Source organism: Pteropus alecto, unplaced genomic scaffold (assembly GCF_000325575.1).
Source record: "Pteropus alecto unplaced genomic scaffold, ASM32557v1 scaffold40, whole genome shotgun sequence".
NCBI lineage: Eukaryota > Metazoa > Chordata > Mammalia > Chiroptera > Pteropodidae > Pteropus > Pteropus alecto.
In genome coordinates this window covers 17,747,554-17,755,196 of record NW_006431919.1, presented here as the reverse complement: position 1 = coordinate 17,755,196, position 7,643 = coordinate 17,747,554, and the positions used below count along the sequence as shown (strand labels likewise).

General features: G+C 56.1%; 1 protein-coding gene across 6 annotated transcripts in view; it reads right to left on the bottom strand.

The window, feature by feature from the left end:
* Positions 1–7,643, bottom strand: part of ERGIC1 (endoplasmic reticulum-golgi intermediate compartment 1) — an 82,541-nt gene that overhangs the window by 64,205 nt on the left and 10,693 nt on the right. The window lies entirely within an intron of this gene.

The following is a 7,643-nucleotide window of genomic DNA, read 5'->3' as shown; positions in this document are numbered from 1 at the left end:
GTGGGCTCCGATGCAGGCAGGTGGGCTCATGAACTCTATGTCCCACGCCCTTGGTGAGGAAGAAAACAGAAAGGGAGGGGGTAAGGCTAATTTCAGGCTGGAATGTAGGCGTATTCGGTCAGCTGGGAAAAATGATAAAGGAGGTGGCTTTGGGAACCTTGGGAATTAGCGGGGCGGGGGGTGGTGCGGGGGGGCGGTGTGAGGTAGGCCCATTCACACAGAGCAGGAAGGTTATGGCCCCAGCTGAATGCAGGCAGGGTGTGGGGCTGGGAGCACAGTTCCTGAATGGCTGGCTGGCCCGGCCAGGGCCTCGGTCCCCTCTTGGGAACCTGCACAGCCAAGAGCAGTCAGTGTTTCATCAAAACAGGAAAAATCATAGCAGAAAAATGCACATGTAAGGAGGCTGGTATTTACAGGCACGGCCCTGCCTCAACCCAGGCCCATAGATAGACTGGGGGGGTGGGGATGCAGAGGGGACATGCAGGGAGTAGAGCCCTCCTGGGTAAGGCCACTTGCTGCCCACCCAGGCCTGGGGGGACCCAGGAAGCTACGAAGGGAGGCTGGACTACGGGGCAGAAGGCGGCGATGTGAGCCTCAGAAGTCACGCCCTTGGCCCTATGAGCTATCCATGGAACTTGTCCTGATGGTACTCGTCCAAAGTGCTCCAGAAACATGGAGGGACATGCTCTCCCTGGTGTAACCCACAGGGCAGGGGAGCAAGGACTTCGGCCCCAAACACTTGGCAGGCAGGAGCTGCGTGATCTCGGGCAAGTCCCTCCCAAGAGCCCAACCCTATTCTTTCTCTGGACCCCGTGCAGCGTCCTGCAGTGATTATCGGCTGGGATCTGCTGGGCACACAGCAGGGCCCAAGAAGACGGCCTCTTCCTGGAGTCCGCAGGAGGAGCCTGGATGACAATCCTCACAGGCACACGAGAGCCGAGGGCTCCGCAAAGGTTCCCCGCCTCTCCCCAAGCCGGTGCCTGCGACTTTCTTCTGCGTGAACACGAGGATTCTGGTCTAGCGAAGTGCCCATCCTCAGCCGCTCCTCTGGCGTGTGACTAAAAGTCCTGGCATGGGGAGGCGGTGCTGACCGCCGTCACCCTCGCTCGGAACCTGCACGGGGCTCTTCACTGCCCCACTCTTCCCTTCAATCCAGAACCTTCCCCAAAGATCGAGCCTGCGAAACGCTGGGTACATGTTCTCGAAACAGCCAGGAGGTAGCTGGCGAAGTTCCAAGGAGGGAGATGCCTCAGAGCAGCCCAACCGGCCTCTCCGCTTCCACTTCAGGAGCCCTTGGGGCCGTGAGGGAACTCCTGAGGGCCGGCACAGACCCCAAGGGGGCTGCGGTCATGACACCTGGGGCAGTGGCAGACCCAGGAGCCACTCTCGAGTCACCTGAGAGCACATTCCTACCGTCTTTTCTGCATTATCTGCCCAGGCGAACCGGTTCAGCCTGGTGAGAGGGTGGACGCCAAGTCCCATCCCGCGTCCCCTCACTAGAGAGCCCCACGGCGTGACGCAGGCTGGGGCACCGACGGCCACCTCGTGGACCTTCGGCAAAGACGTGAACACAAATACACACAGGCCCTGCTCTCACAAACAGGGGTGGCTCTCCCCTGAGGTCCTCTCCCAAGGTCAAACCCACGTGCCCTCTCTCCCCTAGGCTATTACCGCCAGCATGCTCAGAGATTCCAAAATGACAGCTGTAACACGGTCACCCGCAGGGCCACAGTCCCATGTGGGAGCCTCTATCAAGACTCAAACACAGAAATGCCCGTGCAAACTAAATAACCGTCATCGCCACATGCACTAGGCACTTAGCACAGCGGGGTACCGTGCTGAGCAAATCACCCATGTTATCTCATTGAAGCTCTACTGTCCCCCAGAGAGGAAGGCACCATTGCCATCCCACTAATGACGTGAAGAAGGTACCAGCAAATCAGAGAGCCCACAGGTAGGAGAGCTACGATTCAGACCCAAGAAGGCTGCTTGTTCGCTATTCAACACATTTCTAATTTGCCTGGCACTGTCCTAGGCTCTGGGGACCCAGCAGTAACCAAGGCAGAACAAGACCCTGACAGCCTGGTGGGGGACTTGGATGCCAAGCTCCAAACCTTGGTCTCTACTGTGTCCCAGAGGCCACTGGTTCCTTCCAAAGGGAGACCCCCAGACCACTTCCCTACCTGGGTCCCAGGGGTCCACGGCTGGCTGTGGCTCACAGGAAGAAGGCGTGGTCTGGGGTAGATGACATCGGCCAGCAGAAACCAGGTCCTGTAGGCTAATCCGCTGATCCAGGGCACCTGTCGGGGTGCCTGAGCCCGACTTGACTTACCTCCCCTGATTCCAGCCCACAAACCTCCCTGCCTAGCTGTAGGATCCCAGGGCTCTGCCCAGCTCAACCTCTGCTATGTTCCCCCTCAAACTACCCTGTCCCCAGAAGCTGGCCCATTAAGAAGTAGGGTGCAGGTCTTGTAAATGAGGGGAGCTGAGAGCGTGAGCCCCAACCACAGGCTATGGTTGCTCCTTAGCAACAGCTGGGTGCTGTCACGTGGCTGGGGAGCCCCATTTTTCTAGAGGTACCGGAAATCCAGACTTTCATGTGAAATCTCCTAATTTGAAAATGCTGGCATTGAATTCAAAACATTGTTTGAAATGTGAGGACCAAATAACCACATCTGTGATGGGGCAGAAGCCGACCCCCAATGCTACCTGTTCACGACTTCTGCTTTAACAGGTGCGGTCTGTCAGGCAGTTTCACAGATGGGGGAAAGGAAGTCGAGGGGCCGTGACACTGAACTGGGACCCACTCTGAGTCTGGAGCCGGGGGGGGGGCGGAGGGAGGCTCGCTCCTTAACTCCACATGGCACCCTGGGGCGTCAGAGCCCATGTTCCCATCCGGAGGCCAGAAAGCAGGCTCAGAGAGGGGAGGGGAGCTGCCCGAGCACACACAGCGCGCGGCCGGGGCGCCAGGACTGGGGTGACCTGCCCGGGCTCCGAGGCCCGTCAGTCCCAGCAGCTCAGGGACAAGCCGAGTCCGGGAGCCTGACTCATCACGCTCCAGCGAGTGTGGAGCGGGCAGAGCTCCAAGCGGGCTGACGTGCCGGTATGGCCCCACTTGGAGGGGCCTGACCCGGGGTGGGGTGGGGCAGGATGGGCAGGAGGCCGATGGGTGCACCTCCTCACACCTCCTTTGACTCAGGCCTAACTCAGCTCTGACAAATCACCTGGCTTCAAGCGTGACCCAGTTTCACAGCAGGCGAGTTGGGGAAAGTCGAGAGGGCTGGAGAGTGGAACCAGCCCCCCGCCACCCGGCTCGCTGGGCGAATTCACGCAGGACCCTCAGCTCTCGGAGCCTTGGGTCCCCCAGTGCCTGAAGGGAGGGAGGGGCTGGCCCCATGTACCCCCAGGCCCTCCCAGCTCCTGCATTTACTGATTCTCGTCAGTCTAGAACCTTGCGCACACCAGCACTGGGGCAAATCACTCCTCCTAGCTCCCTCGCTCGCTTCCTGGGCTTGCGAGAACTGCATAAGATGACATATGTGCAGTGCGTGGCACTGTGCCTGACACCCAGTAAACGTTTACTCCTAGCACCCCGCCCCGCCCCCCAACCGTCTAGCACTTGTGGCTTCTCACTTCTGTCTGAATGCAGAGGTCAGGACTACCTTATCTGCACCGGTGACAACGGGGTCAAAATCCACAGCGGCGTCACTAGGAGGGACCTGAGGACCTCACTGACCGAGGCAAATGCCCCCTGCGGTAAAGAGGAAAAAGTATGGGGTTCACGTTCATAGGAGCTGCGTTCCTGAGGGCCCTCCCCAGCTGTGCGACCCCTCTGAACCTCGGTTTCCCCATCTGCAGACAAGACGATCGTCCCCAGACCACAGGCCTCTTCCAAGGCCTTTCTAAACTCTTGAGTCCCACGGGACACTTTCGTGATCATTGCTATTAAGTCAATTAAGATCTGTGGTACTCGGTTACAGAATTACACCTGAGTTGTAATGGGGACACCCCTTCCTCAGGGTTTCCTTCCAGCTCACCTGATCCTAAGAATCGCTGAGGACACTTTGAAAATGCAGATTCCCAGGCCCGTCCTGGGCCGACTGGACTGGACTGGGGGCGTGGAGGGTCGGGCGGGGGAGGTGATTAGGGAAACCTGCCCTTTTGGAGAGAACTGAGTTGCTGGATTGAAACCGGAACACAGACAAACGTAGATCTCCAGGAACAGGGGACCCGACAGAAAGCATCACTTCCTCGGGGTGAGAAAGTCTTAAGTATAAGGCTCGGCTCTCTTACTTTGCCAGCTGTGTGACTCTGGGCCAGGCCCCCGACCTCTCTGAGCCTGTTTCCTCAAAATGGGAACAATCAAGCCTAACCTAGATCTCCAGGAACAGGGGACCCGACAGAAAGCATCCTCAAAATGGGAACAATCAAGCCTAACCCCCACATTGGGGTGAGGGTGGAATGTCAGGGGTCCTCTCCCTCCCAACTTCCCTTCTTCTGACTCCGGGGCTAACGTGCCTTTCATGTCGTAAGTGGAGCCGGCAGGGGTGGGGTGAACCCGGGAGCATCCATTAGGACAGGCAGCCGGCTGCTCACTGTTCCTTTGGCCAGAGCTCAAGTAAGTCTGATTTCCCGATTCCTCGGGGGACAGTCTGTAGGGGACCCTTTCCACTTCCACCTCTAGAGAAATCAATCCTTTCCAATGCGTCACGCCCTTAGGAGAAAACTAGAAACATTTCCAAACACAGAGAGGCACAGCCATACGATGCCCGATCCTGGTGGAGCTGGACCCTCTGCCAGGTCCTGGTCGGTGGGGGGAGTCCCATCTCATTTAGGGTTCTGAGCTGTTTCGTGAGAGGCGTGAGGTGGGGGTAGCGTGGGCCCCACAACCACAGACTTGGGATCTGATTCTGACTCGACTGCCTCTCTCCTTCATTTCCTAAATATTTTCTGAGCACCTGCTGTGTGCAAACCCTGGACTCCGCCCCAGGACCCGGTGATGACCAATTAGAGTCATTCCCTGCTCTTGAGAGCTCAGCCTCCATTGAGACAGAGCGATGTTCAATGATGATCTGCACGTACAAACCACTGCGCTCGTGCTATGTGATCCGAAGGAAGTGCCCAGGCGTGATAAAAAGGTACAGCCCGGGAAGACCCCCAGCGGGTGACCCAGGTGAGACTGAAGAGGTGGTCTGGGAAGATCCTTTGGGAGGGAAAGGGCTAGCTGGCCAAGTCCACCTGGTGAGCGCCTTCTCTACAAACTCCTTGCGCTCTCTCTCCACACACATCACGATAGACGACAACTGTCCGTGCAATTATTTGTTCACTGTCACCTGCCCATCTTCCCCACTACCCTGGAGATGCCGTGAAGGCAAAGACAATGTCAGCCTTGTTTTCTCCCTCGAAACCTCCCCAGTAAATCTCTGAGTGAGTGGATTCACTGCACTGTAACAACTGTTAGCAGGTCCGACGAAATATTTTAAAGACTTCGACACCCCTCTATCAGAAATGAACAGGTCCAGCAAGCAAAAAATCAGAACAACGTTAAACTCAACACCATCAATCAACTGGATATTATCGACACCTATAGACTACATCCAACAACAGCAGAATAGACATTCTTCTTAAGCTCACATGGAACATCTACCAGGATAAATCACATTCTGGGCCATCGCAAATTTAAAAGAATTGGAGGGATGGATGAGTGGATGGATGAACACACAAAGCCAGCCTCCTTGGGCCTCAGCCTCCTTGTACCCACAATAGGAATGACAATACCTTTCAGCCATGCAGAGGGAGGGCCCAGGCACACTGCCTGTTTCCAGTGAGTGGGGCTTGGTGTTGTTACCACTCGGGGTGGGTGGGACATCAGGGGATGGGAACCAGGAGCAGGACAGGAAGCCAGACTCCTCTGCCTATGAGCAAACCACTCAGACCCCACCCGAGTCAAGAGTGCAAAACAATGTCGGGAAGACCGGCTGGACACCCACGGCCCTCCCTGCAACAGCACGCGGCTGAATAGTTGCCACTGATGCTGTCACCAGACAAATCTTGGGTCACCCACAGGGCCAGCAAATGGGTGACAAGTTCCCAAGCACGCCCAGGGCCGCCTTCTGGTTTCCTGGCTCCTCAAAGCAGGCCGGCACTCTTGTGCAAACACAGCCACCTGTACCAGGCAGGTGATGGTGACGGGGAGAGAGACGGGAGGGCCAGAGCGAATCCACCTGACCCTGTTCAGTGTGGTCGCACCTATGGCAGGGAGACCGCCCAGACCAAGGACAGCAGCCAGGGACAGTGGAAAGAGCGCTCGAGTCTGCTGTACGGCCCCGGGGAAGGAGGGGTCATGCCCTGCTCTGGGCCTCAGTCTCCCCATTGGTCAAATGACACCACTAAGACTTTCCTCACAGATCAAGGTACGAACTGTAAAGTGATGAGTGCTCCAAGGTGAAAGGGTGATTGTCATCCACCTCTTCCTGTACCAAGTTTTGGATCTGTCTGAGTACAGATTGTGAGCTCGTCGTCCCCTATGCCAGCATTTCCCAAAGCATGGCATCGATGTCACCAGTGGGTGATTTCAGGGCAATTCGGGACCTGGTGTTTAAACGACACTGGATGTCACAGTGAGATAGTCATTCCCTACCCCTTTGCGTATTCCTAGGACATAAGGGGAAAGTCTCGGAGCGGTGCTGTTCTGTCTCGAGCCCCTCCACTCCAGCGCTTGCTAATAACCCCGTTGACAGACGCAGCAGCCTCAGCGGGCGCCAGCGAGCCGGGCTGGACACCCCTGCAATTCTTTGTATCCACTGACGGCAAGCGATACTGCTTTTCCATGGTCAAAGACGTTATAAAGTTACCTTTTATAAATCAAAGTGTCAACTTCAAAAACTAAGTAAAGAAAAATGACTAAATAATACGTTATTTACGAATATGCCCCCAGATTACGAAGATGGTACCAGAAAGTTGAAAATGGATGGAGGTCACCGTGGTAGACATGGTGACATCCTTCTCTCTTCCTCCTGGGCACACGGCTGGACCGCATCTCCTGACTGCTTCTAGAGCAGGGTGCGTGCGGCCAGGTCCCCAGTTCAAGGACAGACGTGATGGCACCACATCCAGACTCTCCACCCAGCCCTCCGCGTCCTCTCTTTCCTTCCCCCTCGCTGCCGGGCCAGGAGCACATCCTCCAGGAGGACAGAGCCACAAGATGGAAGGAACCTGGGTCTCCGGGTACCAGCGATGGACGGCACATCCCACCCGCCATGGGACTGTATGTGAGTGAGAAATGAACTGTGACATTTGATACTGAGATATTCGGGTTTATGAGAATTAGCTGACTTAGCCTAACACAAAGGAGGCATCTCGAGTTCAGTTTCCCGCCAACCCAGTAATCTGTGACAGCCTGGATATCCTGATGCTTTATTCTGTAACGAATAATTACTGAGCACCTAACAGATGCCAGGCACAGTCCCAAGGGCTTTGCAGAGGCGACCTCAATTAATCCCCATAACAGTCCTGGGAGCCAGGCACTATTTATTATTAGGCTCGACTTTCAATAAAGCAGCTGAGGTCCAGAGCAGTAAAGCATCTCGCCCAAAGTCACACGTTTAGTAAGTCGTAAAGCCAAGGCTTGAACTCAGGACTGG